Here is a 14,326-nt window from a genome sequence, read left to right as displayed (position 1 = left end):
GCCGTTGAGCTTTTAGAAGCAGTAGCATACAAATTACACACCATTTGCATTATTTTCTTACTTGCATCTCCCAAAATAGTGCAGCACCAGAATTTTATGCACTTAAATCCAGGACAGGCAGATTCAATCCCCCCCAGAAAGTCTGTAACTGAATTATGCAAGATAAAATCAATTAAATACATCTCTCAATCGAGGGACGACGTCCAGGGGGAAGTCCAAGCGTTTTCATCAGCAACTTAACATGTACAGGCCTGCTTTAATATTGCTTTTCATCACCAGTTTAGAATCTGCTCTCATGTTGAGTAACTGAAAGGCTGACTTAAAAATATACATTTTAAACAATGTTAAATACCTGCTCATTTTCATCTGCTCGTGCGCAAGTTTGTCGCAGTGTTCCGTCCTCATTATTTTAAAGGTCACTTTAAATGAGCCAGTGATGTATGAAAGCAGATGAGACACGAGTAAAGTGTTGTTACAAACTACATAATAGCCATCTAAGGGCCAGTCCGGAAGATAAAATAAATAGTTTCCAAAACTGCTGCCAAGGAAGAGCTATCATTGGAAACTGATGGCAGACTGAGCCATTATTTTTCTCTCTCTCCTCTGTTCATCTGCAGGAAAAGGGGACTAAGAGCAGTGCTCATTTGCATAAGCATAAATACCTGCTTTTCTGCTTTTTGATAGCTGTGATAAAAGCTGGAATAGAGTGGATTAGATGCCTTTTTACATAACTGTAAAGCACTAAAAAGAGTTCTCACATGTTACCACAACATGGCTCATTAACAGAGGACAATGTTGAAAAACTATATTCCCCATTTAAGGTGTCCTGTGCACCTTTTTTTTATTTAATACTCCTACACTGCAAAGTCACTTCACTTTGGAAATTGCAAAGTGAATAACTTCATTTTAGGCATGCAGTCCACTGAGGATTCAAGGCCACACAGCACAAAAGGCAAGCAATAAGAAAGAAGGTCATATTTCTGCCCCCAGTGATGTGCACTGGTCTGACAGATAGCCAATTGCACAGAAAGGGAAAATGCATTTATCAATCAATACAATATGATTCCCTTCATCATTGCTTTATATGCTCCTTGTAGGTCAAATAGTTGTGCATTGACCTGACAATGTGTGCCACAAGGTATACTCATCTGCACAGTTTGGTATAAAAATGTGTGTCTGTTTGAAAAGCCATTGCTGGGAGACACAGTGTTCATCTAAATGGACCTCACATTAATGTCCTGCAGCAGCTCTCACAGCACATTTGAAATCTCCCCAGGTAATAGAAAATGAGTGTTTCAGAGTCGCTTTTCAGCTCATCAGTAGTCCACTGACTAATGTGTCAGATCCGCACACGTCATTTCTAGCCTCTGCACCTGTTGGCGTTGGGTTTATTTTTGACAAAAAAGGCTGGTGGAATGATTGTGATTACGCTGCTGTGGCCTCTTAGCATCTCTTCTTAAAAACGCAAGTCTCCAGCGTACCCTGTGTGTAAAGACAGAGCCTTTCTCAATCGATGTCATTTGGTGCTTCAGGCCCGTCCCACAATGCAATGTTTTGTACCGCTCGCACCTCATCTTCATCTTTGTCTCAACTGCCAAGTGTGGATATTGACTTTTGGATGCTTTGAATTGCAGGGCTGGTGTGCGAAAAAAATAACACCATTTGTTTTCTGCCTGACAGTTTGTCTCGAAGGAGAAGGTTTGTCTGTGTCTTTTGCCATTAAGATGTTGTCTGCTTCATTTACAATAAGTTATATCAAAGCAAGTTCACTCCCACATCAATGCCTCATACTTTGGGATTGTTAAGACATTAGACAAAAGGCAAAAGCAACCGTTTCTACCAAATTATGGGATGTTATCACTGTGGCACTGTCATCCCTCTGTAATTACTGTCAGCATGTTGGAGATAGAATTCATCCTCTGTGAGGGCCTGGATGGACCTGTGCTTTAGTCTTTTGTCACCTCGCTTATTGTGAAAGAAATCTCACTAACGCAAGTTTATATTTTGGGATCTGTGTGATCGCTGACGGATGGAGTCTTTGCTTTGATTACTCATTTTCCACGCACAGTGACTTAAAGGAACAGTTCAATACTTTGGAAAACATGCTCACCCTCTTTCTTGCTGAGAGTGAAATGTGAAGGTCGATACCACTCTCATACCTGTTTGTTCGACACCAAGCTGAGCCAGCAGCTGGTTAGCTTAGCATAGCATAAAGACTGGAAGGAGGGGGAAACAGCTAGCCTGGCTCTGAGGCCCCCCATAAAAGGCTGAATTTCATTTACACTTCGGTTTTTGTTTGAATTAAACAAACAGGATATATCATGTCATTTTTGAGCTTTAGAGGCGCTGGTAGGTGATTTGTTGCTACCTTTGAATAGAACCAGGCTAGCAGCTTCCCCCTGCCTCCAATCTCTATGCTAAATTTAGCTAACCGGCTGCTGGCTCCAGCTTCACTGAAGGACAGACATGAGTGTATTTTTTTTTTTTATCTTATCATCTAACTCTTGGCAAGAAAGCAAATAAATCTAATTCCCCAAATGTCAAATTATTCCTTTAACCACAAATTCACCTATCAAGGGCATACTTTCCTCTGTTTTCTTGCACACACAAATCATTTGATAAATATTTGATTTTCATATCCTAATCTGAGCTGAGAACATTGTTTTCTCCCTCTGCCAAATTGCGTCATATAGTTTGCGCCTGTAATAATACAAAGCTGTTCCACTGGGAGTCTGGGTTTGGATCACAACCACCAAGCTGCCCTCTGTATTCGACATGTCAGAGCATCAGACTGTGGTCACAGGGTGCTGCCCTCGGTTGCACCACTGCTCTTCCTGTGTCTCTACACTTGCATTTGAATTAATTCAAGGTATTATTCTGATTCTGAATTGCACTGTTTTATCTGACAGAAGCTGCATTGTCACACAATTTTGGTATGCTAAAGACATGCTGTTATATATTATTTTGTAGGCTGAAAATGTCTGGTTAGATTTGTAATATCTGCAGAAAGAGCAGACCCATACTTAAAGTATGGAATGGTTTGGTAAATTGCAAAAACTTCTAAATTCAGTCAAAGACATTAAGAGATATTGGCTACTCACGGCCAAAGAAATTGCTCATTTCATCTTTATGGAAGCATTTTCTTTCAGCTGTAATGTTTTTATGGAAATCTGGAGACTTGTGTCATGACAGGATTTCTGGTGCCAGAATGCAACCTAATGTGAATCGGGTTTTCTTTAAGGTTAGCCACAGCAACATTACAATTATTACTCAAGAGTGACATCAACACATTGGAGCATTTTGCTTTTGTGATGTGTTAATATGACACAAAGTGTGACATTAACTATTCTTAGAAGTGAAACCAAACTTGGAAGTGATGATTGCAAGATAGTTATGTTTGTTCATTCAATTCTAAATTCTAGCCATGAATAGACATTTGGACACATAAAACACAAGCAGCTGTGCTTCCATATCTTCTTATCTGAATCCAATAATAGTTGGCCCCTGGGTTTGAAGGCAGCCGTTCGATTTGATTGATTTGATATATTTACGGTTTTAATACAATGTGCTAGATTTCACTTGTATCTCAAAAGTCAGACACAGGTAATGACAAAGAGACAGAAGTGTGACACTAGCATCAGTTCATCATAGTGAAAAAAGAACCTATTTCAAAGGAAATGTTGTCAGCTGTGATGCAGAAGTCTTCAAGCCATTTCAGCTGCTCCATCAATCATTACTGTTTTTGCATTATTATTGCAAGAATTCCCTACATTTATAAATGCTCGAAACAGTCCCAGGCAAGTGAAAATGGCAGGAATTCATTAATTATTTGGACTTACTAAGCAATATAAAGGAAAGCTGGCTTTGTTGGGACTAACAGTATACAAGCTGGAAAATCAATCATCATTTGTTTTGTTGCTTAGCAGAATATTGTGAGGCAAACATAGATTTATACAGGTGAAGCTAAGTTAAGAAAATGTTACTGTCTGATTAATCAGTGCTGGATGTAACCTAAAGCAGCACTGACATTATCAATGTCTGTATGTTCTATTTTAGTTCTTATACCACTAGGGGGAAACATCATGCTATGCAACCTCAGACCATTACTGGCTACCCAAACATCATTTACACTTCTGGACCAAAGCTTCAGACACAGAAAGCTGGCCAAAATGAGACAAGAACTATATGATTGAGCAAACTAAACCGTGTAGATAATTCATTTCCATTGTTATTGGTCCATAATGACTTGAAAACCTTTCTTCGCTGAAACAGGCATGTGTAATTCATGAGCGCTTGCTGTGCCATCACAAGACCTTGGTTTTGTGTCAGTGTGTCAGTGCTATTTCTGACGTGTTCTCTCATTGTATGGCGAGTGCTGTCAATTGCACGTTCAGCAGCGTTGTCCTGTTTAAGTGCTGCCACTGAATTTACTTTTTCAGTCCGGGGTGGCATCATCTGGAGGGTTAAGGACATGTTGCATTCATGTGTGGTGAACAAACAAAGGATGAGCACACTCTGAGGGGCTTCAGCAATCAGAGCATCGAGTGCTCATTTTCAGCTGAAGCACATCTACAAGCCATTCATCGCCATGAATCCCATATTCTGCTCTTTAATCTTCGTCTTAAACAGAAGCAGGAAACAAACCCACACACAGTATGGGAAACAAATTAACATTCTAGCATCTTCCTTCACTGTGAATCATATTCACGATTCCATAGAAACACTGGAGATAACTAATTCACATTCCTATCAAGCATATTGACAATACTGTGAAACAAAAGCTTAAATCCTGGTTGGGCTTGTACTCAGGATGAGCTGTTATTATGCATCTTTATAAATAACAAGTAGCATCGCATGCATGAGTGAGCAGAGTGTTCTGAATGTTACCTCAGTGACAGAGGAGGCAACAAAAAACAACAATAAACATAAACGATCTCCCTTTGAGCCTTTTTGTTATATGGCGTCTATATAAACCAATCCAAAAACCAGAATGTTTCATGCCATCAGGGTGCCTACCACAGGAATATTAATTTCATTTATCGCTGCAGAAATGTACACATGGAGCGAATGCTGCTCTCCCACCTCAGGAACAGACTGGTTGACCTCTGTCTTAAACAGTGATGGCAGTCCCTGCAGTTCTCTATCTGCAGAGTGTGTCAGCTCACACATAGAGCTTTGGTCCTGAGCTGATGATGATAAATCTGTGCCAGTTGTTCACCAGTTGATTGTGGTTTACTGCTGAGCCGGGAGAGTGTCTCATTGTGTCAGTGTGGGCCGTCATGGAGACAGCTGCCAAAGGAAACGCAGCCTTTATGCTGCTCTCTGCTATATGGAAGAGAAAATTAGGGAGAGAGAGGGATGAACAGAAAGAGTGAGAGAGAGAAAAGGGAGCACAGAATAATATGTTGCATCAATCAGTCTAAATGACTTGCTTATGTAATTAGCTAACAATGTTTTGTTTCTCCGGTTCCCTGAAGTTATTAGTGGTTCACAGTTAACCTTGAAGTAATTGGAAAGGCTCCGTTGATGTTCCCCTATCTGTATGGGACTGACAGTTTATTTTTCTTCTGTGGATGGCTTCCCTCCTCTTTCATGTTGCTACAGTGTTTAGAATTAGTTTCCTGTCACTTTACAGTAGAGTCTTATACTAATTGGTGGTGAGATATATGGGTTATTCACATCCCAGTAGGTGGCACGCTGTCTTCCTTCCTTCCCGACATTTACATGAGTGAGAATTGTCAAAACTAATAACATGGTGTTGCTCTGGTAATGCTGCTGCACAAATTACACCTTCCTTGAAAATAGCATAATCTCTAACATAAATTTAAACACTAAGTGTGCAGCCACTGCTTCTGCAACTAGTCCCTGACATTTTAATTTGATGATTCATCTGCAATTAGACATGCACTGCATGGCCATTGGCTTATTTTTATTTAGTAAGAATCAAACATTCACTTTGGACTCCTCTTAATTTAAAATGAGAGACTGAGCCAGACTCCGTGCAGGGGTTTTACCCTCAGCCCTTATTAAGAATTAATAAGTTGGACAGTGTTTCACTGAAAAATGAATTTAGCTGTCATGGTTTTGATGACTGCTGTATCAGTGGCATGCTATAGGATGCAATCAGCATACCGCTGGTCCGATTGTCAATGGAGAGACTGAACGCGTTGTCAGAACAAGTATGATGAGCTGAGCGTGTGAGGAAAAGTGCAAAGAAAAACAGCCACAAAAAAAAGCAATCTGTTAGGGAACATCTTGGAATGTTTGCATAGCCGATGGATTGCTCAGTTTTGTTCCATTTCTATTTCACTCAGAAAAAATGTTATGTCCTTTTTAATTTTCTGATAGTCCCTTGCCTCAGTCGGCCACTTTGCTGGATAGATATCTGCCCGAGAAGTTAATTTAAATGACTTTTTGAGGATGGTGATTGATCCATTGCATACTAAATAACTCTCCCTGCCTGAGATAAAGTGCCACTGCAGAAAGAATAAGGAAATGTCATGAGCTCTCCTACATCCCTGCTATTGTAACTATCTGTTATCGTTGTTTCCATCTAATTGTGTAAGCACTGTTCATAGCATGGCTCTCACCTTCCAGTAATCCAACACAGAACACAGAAATCTAGTCAACATCACAAATCTTACAATGAATTTATTTTGATTCTTTAATACCCTGAAATTTTAAAGGCACTTTTCAAGGGCTTTTGACTCGTCTAATATTTAAAATATATAAAAGCAAAAAAGTGCTTTGTTTGTTGTTTTCTTTGGGATTGTCAAGGATCGTGGAGGCTGAGACAGGTTTTCTTTTGTTTACCCAGGAAGATCACCGCCTGGGTCATATTAGAGATGTTTACTCCTCCTGTCAAAGGATAAGTTGTAAATTTTAGCTCACAGGAAATGAAAGATGTAGTGGCATGCTGAGTACAGACACCAAAGTAATGTCACCTTGAGTGAGCATTTCTCTTGTCTGGACTGGCAGGTGATATCAGAGGATAAACTCCATTTTGACCTTGTGCTCACTCATCACAACAAAAACAGAAGAGAAGAACAGCACCCCACCCCTCCCAAAAAAAAAAACAAAAAAACCCAGCCGTCACATTTCAAATATTATTGCTTCAGTCAGCTGATATCACCCTGCGTGGCTGCAGATAACTGCACTTCATTCTGTCTGGAGCAATGGATGGCTAGGTTCGATGTTAACACTGTTATTAAAAATGCAGAAAAAAAAAAAAACAACCAAACATATATTCATTAACATTCAGTGCCATGGAGGTGTGATTGATTCCATCGTCAACCAAGTCATTTTCGTGGCCGGCATAGGAACATCAAACACCATGACCTCCATTATTTCCCCTTTGAAATTGCATTCACTTTATTCGCCTCTCCAGCTCTCCAATACCTTGAATCATTTCTCCTGGGAGGTGTTTTTTTTCTAACCTGCTGCTTCTCTGCCAGTCCTAAGAGCAGTGTAACCAGCAATTCTCTCACACTGTATGTGGGACACTTGAGCTAAGAGTGAGGCAAGGCATCTGGCACAACTTTCATGAGACTGCGCACTAGATTCAGCTCAGTGAAATTTAGACAGAGGCCCCAGAAATAAAGTGGCACACATGTTATATTTATCGTGATAATATATGGATCTTTTGTGGCACAAATCAAACCCAGTCTTCGATACGGGGCAACAGAGTTTGAGAAAACAGTTAAAAATAGATTCAAACACTTGCTATATGTCTTGTTAAGCGTATTCTCTCGCTTGTTTACTCCCAAAGTCCCATTAAGTAACAGCCTTTACACTCTAGTTTTCAAGAAATAGTTCACCATTTTGAGAAATGCCCTTTGATTTCTTTCTGAGAGTTAGATGAGAATATTGATACCACTCTCACGGCTGGGCTTTAAGTGTGGAAAAGACTGAAGGAAATTAGCTTATCTTAGCATGAAGACTTGAAGCGGGGACGACAGCTAGCCTAGATCTGCCCAAGCTTAGAAATATATCTCGCAGCACCTCTAAAACTCACTAAGAAGCACATGTGTTTAATCCAAAATGTAACAGAGTCATGTCATCACACTGAGGTTACATGCTAACAGTGAGGACCGATAAAGAAACTGTTCCATCGTGGCTAAAACCCCACAGAAAGGCTAACTTTCCCCTTGTTTTCAGTCTTTATGCGAAAACTAATCACGTCATGCCTCCAGCTCGCTGCTTCATACACACACATCAGAGTCATGCCAATCTCAACAGCATCACCTCCCTCAACAAAAGTGAATAAACATATTTCCCAAAATGTCAAACTGTTGGTTTTTTTTTAAATCTTACACACAGACTCATATTTTCTTTCTCTGTAGGGGACCAAAGCTATAAGAGGCACATCATTTGTTGCCTTCTTCAAAGTTTAAGCGCAAATTTATTGTTAGCTTCATTGTCAGGTTGTTATATGGATCGCGCAACCCCCCTCAAAAACGATTGCAGTAGTTTGACAATATAATCTTAACTATAGGTCTACCTCAACCACATTTGTCTTCATCAGCAAAGTATTTTTTCTCAGTTGTCATCACGTGACCATAGAATGAAACTTGGTCTCTGGTGTCACATCTTTCTTCTGCCATCCACTTTCTTCCCAACTGATGCTGCGACCGGTTTTGGTCCAGTGATGTTGTCTGTTTCCAGGGTTCATTCAGTCTCTTGTCCAGGGTCTTTGCCATTTCAGCTGTCACATGGGGTGTCACACTCCACTCCAGTTCTTCACTCCAGGTGGGGGAGTTCAGCGTTCAGGGTGTACCAGCACAGATCTTAAGGTGTTGGATGGCTTGTGGTAAGTGCTGACTGCTTGTGACTGGCGGCACAGATGTTCTGACAGTACAACAGACAGAAACTGAGCTGCCAACTCTTGCTGAAAGCCTAAAATCAAAAATTTCAGACTTAAAAATATGACAAACCTGATCATCGCAGACAAAGACTCTTTCGGTAATTGCGTGTGTGCTGTTAAGCTAGTTTTGTAAATTGTTGCTGGAGCCTCTGAAGCTACACGGTAGGTTGTAGATGAGTGAAGTTTAACAAGTTAGGACATGACGTCATTACTGAGAAGAATAATCAATGTATTTCTGTGAGGGTGATTCTTCCTGACAACTGCAATACTGTAGTCTTTCCAGCTCAGGCTATTTACAATTACCCGACTAATTTGTAATACAAAACCACATTCCTCAGTAAAACCTAGCTGATTAAATGGTAAATAGCATCGATTGGTTGCAATATTTACAATGCATGCACTGTTACATTACAGTGACCATCTCTCATTTATAACTTAACAAGAGGCAGATGATATTTGACTGGATCTGATTGTATTTTAGTATTGGGTTAAGTCATTTTACTTAAAGGTCCATAGCCTCAGACCTTAACAATGATAATTGAACATGTTTGACATTTTGGCTCATTTAAAAGCAAAGAAACTTGCTTTCTGGCAAACATCACTGTATATTCAGAGGCTGCTTTTCATTTATTGTCAGCACTGAAACTCAACGGATTGTCTGTTAGTGCATCACCGGTTGTGGTGTTTGTTTTCTTGTTTCTCAGAATTATATTCACAAGTCCAGTCGCAAAGGTTTGACGTGAACTGAATGTGAATTCTGTTCCAGAAAGTACCCGTCAGTTTTACAATCCTAATGTGTTTTTGTGTTTGGATCAGAGCAGTGTATTACACGCTTGTTTTCCAGACTGATTGATGAGCAGGTAATTTGAGAGTTTTTAGGTGCATATTTGCATAAACCCTTTAAAAGGCACATTCTCAACAGACAGTCACACTCTTAGCTCCTTCCCCCACAAATGCAGATTAGGTTCAGAATTTATTAAACCCATCTTACCGACCACCAACCGAAACTCCACTGGATGCGATGAAGAATCCAAAATGCCTTCAAGTCAGACTTTCAGTTTTGATAATTTGGCAGAAGGTTGACTTTGCTTCTGGAGCCCCTGAGAGTTTCTCTACAAATCTAATGCAAAAACATCAACTCTTTAACCCACACACTCTGGAGAGCAAGACTTGACTCCTGAGTTTTGCCTCGGAATTGAAATGTTGGAGAATTGGCACGTTGACCCTTGAGGATTTGCATTCACATGCAAATTCACAGCTGGTCTGTAACAAAAATAATTTATTCGACATGTATAATGATAACAAGGCTTTTGAAATGTGTGAGGCTCCTTTTGTTGTATCCACAATCAGGCCAGCAGCTCTGCCTGTAGAGGTGGATGCAGAAGACCTACATGACAAGTGTCATCCTATAATGCATGGCGTCCAGTAGAAGACCATACTGTGTGTAAAGAGGCCAATGATGAAACTTCATCTGTATCTTATACCTATACATTTTCAGTCTGACTATCAAACAGGTTTCTTTCTTGGCATGCTTACATTCATTCTATAGTTAACACAAATACACAAAAAGCAAGGAGCACAAAATGCAACAAAGGTCTCCCGCTTGAGTCAAATGAGGGGTGATGTGGTGACATGATATGCACCTTACACCACCAGGCTATGATGCCCCAGCAATTTAACAAAGTGAAAATAATCTGCCAGTCGAGTGTGATTCAAATTTTACCACATGTCAGTTCAGGTATTTTTGAACAATTCATTAATACAAACATGACAAATCAGCCCGACAGTACGGAGGACAAAGCTGGTGATATTCCATGTTTTGCTGCTGTCGACAGCTCACACAAAGCCAATGCCCGCCTTAGCATTTTAATACTTATATTGTGCATAATTTACAATATTTTATCTTTGAATTTGTATTATTTATATTTCCTTTTATAATTAGTATTTGTATTTTTAACATAGCCTCAGGAGTATGACAGTCTGGATTTCACTGTATACTGCAAGTGTGTGAAAAGAACAACACCTCCAGGTCAATAACAATAAAATAAAGCTAAATAAGTTCCTACAACAGTTGGGCACTGGCAATGTAGTTTTAAGCAAATGTTACTCCAGCAGGAGCAAATAGGGCATTTGTTGGGGGCTATTTTCAGCCGTGGATTAAGACACATTTGGTACGGTGTTGGGTTATAACAGCAGGATGGTGGGATTGACTGAAAATAAACTAACGTACCCATGATCATCTTAATGAAAGAACACCCAGTGCAGCCGTGTCAACCGTGTCTCAGAGACATTATGTTTATGTACAGCGAATTTGCAACAGTAAATACAGTTTGAAGGAAACATAATACCAGGTTGGATTACGCTTTCCATTAATACAATCAGGGAATGCTGTTCATTAACACATGTGGCAAGCTGCAAATGTGTTGGTGCTGAAAGCAGTAAAATATTCAGTGACATCAGATTTAATTTGTTTTCTGCCGAAATACCCTTCTCACAATGCAATATCTGCTCACAGTTAGACTTTTTTCTGGTTATGTTTAAGCACTCAGCACTCTCTTAAGGTTACGCAAATATAACCTTAACCAAAATGCTTTTGTTGCCTGAACCTGACCACAGATGGGACACAGGATGTGAACCTCAGAGTACAGAAATGCTCCATTTGCTCCAAAAAACATAGCCTCTGCACATAATCCAGGCAGCTATTACAGTTGCCACCACAATGTAACAGTCTCGTTCATGAACGGAATTTCTACGAGACTGGGTTGACAACTTACTAACAAGTTTTAGCAGTCTTTGGTCGTCAATGGAGATCAATAGCTCAGTGAAATAAGCCATATCAGCCTTTGACAATACAGGCAATACTTGTTAGTAGGACATCTTCATTGTTGGTTTTGTCCTTGTGGGAAAAATATGGAATATCACCACATTTATCCTTTAATTTAGGAAAAACCCAATTTGTGCACTGAATGAGTAAAAATAAGACATTTCCGGACACCCCCATACCAGATGAAATATCGCTTTAAATAGTCAGTTCACAGAATAAACAATTACCCACTTGCCCAAAGGGGTATTGAGCCATGCACATAGTGTCAGTTTTATCTGCTGCAGTTTCAAATTGCCCCATTCTGCTGCCACCCCGGCAGAATGCAAGATAATTTAATTTTCTTTCAGGTGGTCAAAGCATCTGAAAATTACATGCAATAAGCAAATGTCTTTCTAGAAACAATGTCCTGCTCGCTGCAGATACCTTCACAAACCTCTGTGGACACTTTTCATCTGAACTACTTTCGACTAAGGAAATGCTCCCCATGAAAAGTGTGGACACTGTGATCTGTGGATTATCCAGACCAACTGTGAAATTGTGTCTGGAAAACATGCTGCTGGTGAGGTTTTAAATAGATTTCTGCATTGTGTTGGGCTGGCCACAGAAGTTTCAGAGGTGGATTTCTCAAAACACTGACACGTGTGAGCTGAGTGAACTGACCCTTTAAACTGAGCACTCTGCTGAGGAGTGATTATCAATAGGTAGAAGATGCATGATTGTGAGCTATGAGAAATTGTATAGAGATATTCATTTATCATGGAAGTATAGCTGTGGTAGTGGTAGCAGGATTAGTATTAAATTAATCAACTGTTTGCTTTGACGGTCCTCGGGAACTTATGTTGTTGTTGCTTTGCCGTCTTGTGTTTTTCTCTGTGGCTTAACAAAACACTCTTAAAATCGTGCTCAACTGTTAAAAAACCCTGCTCCGTGTGTTTTTTTTCTGTGTGAAATTAGCATGTTTACACATTGTCTCATGGAAAAATTTATTCCAAACTGAACTTGTTCTGTCATGCATCTGCTTTGCTGCAAATTTCAGTGACTTGATCATTCCCAGACACCACCATCAGTATTCCAGCGGGCTGCTTGAGGTGTGGTGCAGCCATCAACGAGCGCAAAAAGAGAATGATAAACAACTTAATCTCACCTCTAATCATGCTTGTGCGGAGAGGTAAGTGAGTCACATGAAAGAGATGCCGAGATATTGTGCGTATGCTTAAATGAGCATAGCTAGTGTTTGTCATTTCAACCTCTGTGTATTACAACAGGTATGATTTTACACCAATAGAATAATGTGCTTTCAAGTAAAAATCAATTTGTCATGAAACAAGCAATGCAGTCCAAGTCTTTTTACTGCCAACAAAAGCAGCAGAGATTGCGTCTCATTTCGGAGCAGGTGAGGTGGTCTCATTAGGGGAAGTTATCCATGACAAACTCGTCAGCTTCTGGAAAAACAAGGCAGTCCAAGCCACACATTAGGATGTGGCCTATTTATTATGGATATGAACCGCCCTCTCATTCAGAGTTCAGATCAAATTAAATGGTATGACTGTGACAGTGCAGACACAATTGTCAATAGCAGTCCTTTCCTGAGGTTTTAACATAGAGTGAATGATAATTAGTTTCCCTTTGTTGTCCTTATCTCTTACCTGCAGAAATGGCCAATTTATGCAGGCTGCACCCTGGCCAGGCAAAGTTGATGCTCCCCAGAGGAGGAAAGCAGCCATGTTTCAGACAATGGAAATGAACTCGGGGACAACTCAAGGTTGATTTAGATCCTGGGCTACATGGAATTAAATGAGGAACCAGGCCACACGATTCCTGCCCTAATGTTGACTCAGCTTCCTCTCAGAATTACTCTCACGGGGTACCTGCATCAGCAAGGAGCCCCGTGCATCACTGAGATCTGGTCAAGTGAGAATAAAAATGCAAATGCCACATTGTTGAAAAGCTGAGTGAACTAAATGTCAGTCCATCTTTTCAATGCGAGATATGAGATTGATGTGGATAGGCTACTGGAGGCAAGTGTGATAGCTGCAGAAGGCAGGTTATACCAACAGCTGTGATATTTGAGCTGTGAAATAAGCCTTGTTTTTTTTCCGAAGCATAAGTAATTCTCTTATGTCCTTTGCAGAGATTATCCTGAAAACACCCACGGTCTGTCTCTTATTTTATCTTATGGCTCATAATGATAACAAGGTACAATACAGGAGACAGGTGGTATTGTTTTCAGTTGTTGATAAGAATCTTCAGCTCTGAATATCCAAAAGGAGCTCCATTGATACTGAGAACATACCACTCTGAGGGGAATAAACCCAGTTAATCTTTCAAAACCAGAATTGTCATCTTGAATTTCACATTTTTCACAGCGAGATGCCCATCTGATCCACTTCTCCCCGAGACTGACCACTTGTCAAGTCCTTACTGCTCCTACTACATCGCAGCCAAACACATTTCATCGATCTATTCATAATCCCTAGTTCACATCCACATGTATTAGGAGCAACATCCACCAGCAGCACGTTTTCCCTCTGATGCTGCTGCTCTGTGCGCGCACATCAGTAAATGAATCACGTAGCACTAGAACAGCCCTTCTTCATGCGATCTTGCCAGACCTATTGGAGAAACCCCCCCAAGGCAAG

This window comes from Chaetodon auriga, chromosome 13, assembly GCF_051107435.1.
Source record: "Chaetodon auriga isolate fChaAug3 chromosome 13, fChaAug3.hap1, whole genome shotgun sequence".
Classification (NCBI taxonomy): Eukaryota; Metazoa; Chordata; class Actinopteri; order Chaetodontiformes; family Chaetodontidae; genus Chaetodon; species Chaetodon auriga.
Note: the sequence above shows the minus strand (reverse complement) of the source record.